Here is a 1,516-nt window from a genome sequence, read left to right as displayed (position 1 = left end):
AACCCCACCTAAACTTTTGGACATTAATGGGCAATTTAACATGGCCAATCCACCTGACCTGCATCTAACTGGAAGCCGGAACACCTGGCGGAAACCCACACAGACACGGGGAGAATTCTGCCCAGTCGCCCAAGTTTGGAATCGAACCCGGGTCACTGATACCGTGAGGCAGCAGTGCTAACCACTGTGCCACCATGCCGCATTGCTTCTCAGATGCTATATTTGTGTGTTTAGGATGCAGTTGGCCTTATGCAATAGGTTGGTACCTGATCTAGCAGTGCGTTTGTTTTTTAGCACAATGTATGCCTGTTGTGGCTTTCAACAATCTCACTGAACTACTGTTGATCTAATGGTAATCAGGTTGTGAAGGACACGCCAGTGAATGTGGTTACACAATGTGGTTTATGCAGTTGTGAAGCCAATGGTGCTCAGTCTGGGCTGCTAGATTCATCCTTTCTATGTTCCACCCGCAGAACAATGGAAGGGCTGTAACTGCTCCAGACCGTCTTTCTGCCCAGAGGCTAGAAACCAGCAGAAAGGAAAAATATCACAGCAAGCGATAAGACTGGAGGAAGTGAATGGTGTGGAGTTATTTTAATTTAAACACCGATGAAAAAGAAATCATGCCATTGGTTTTAAGCAATACACCTGAGTGTCTTCTTCGTTTGACTGCTGATTATTTCCTGTCATGTTAGATTAATGATGCACTATCAATTACGACGAGATGAGAGTAGAGTGTAACCGAGGCTGTATTAAGCAGAGATGTATAGCCTCCCGCAGCTGCTGCCGAAATGGCTGCAGCTCGGAGAGCCCACACATTTATACTCCGCCTACTGGGCAGAGCCAGCAGGCAGGGATCTACCCCCGTACCTGTAGTACAGGAGCCTTACTGTATTACATCTCATATGTGATATATATACAACAGTGGTGAGTCCAGCGGGGGTGGTGGAAGACTATTTACATGGATAGGTTAATATTTTAGGGAAAGTTCACAAATTAAGACAATCGGGTGCCTTGACCCTCCGTTGTGAGCGCCGCAGTCCCGGTGGCGATGCAGGCGCCGGCTCGGTTACCGGTGACTCTGGGAGCGTGGCGACCTCATCTTCATCCCCCGGTGGGACCAAGGGGAGGACGGATTGTCTTGGAGCGGGGGCTGTGGTGGGGTGCGGTGGGAGGGAGGGAGGGTGGCGCCGGGGCTGTTGGGGTGGGGGGGGTGGGGAACCAGCTGGTGCCAGGTCCCTGAGGGAGACTGTGTCTTGGCGGCCGTCGGAGTACGCCACTTAAGCGTACAGTGGGTTTGCGTGGAGTAGCTGTACCCTCTTGACCAACGGGTCCGCCTTCTGGAGCCGCACGTGCTTGCAGAGGAGAATGGGTCCTGGAGCTGCAGCCAGATTGGGAGCAAAATCCCGGAGGTGGACTTCCTGGGGAATTAAAGGAGATGTTCATGGGGAGTTGCATTAGTCACAGTGCAAAGTAGCGACCAAATGGAGTGAAGGGCATCGGGGAGGACCTCCTG

The sequence above is a fragment of the Scyliorhinus canicula genome, chromosome 13, assembly GCF_902713615.1.
Source record: "Scyliorhinus canicula chromosome 13, sScyCan1.1, whole genome shotgun sequence".
In the NCBI taxonomy this organism is placed as follows: Eukaryota; Metazoa; Chordata; class Chondrichthyes; order Carcharhiniformes; family Scyliorhinidae; genus Scyliorhinus; species Scyliorhinus canicula.
Note: the sequence above shows the minus strand (reverse complement) of the source record.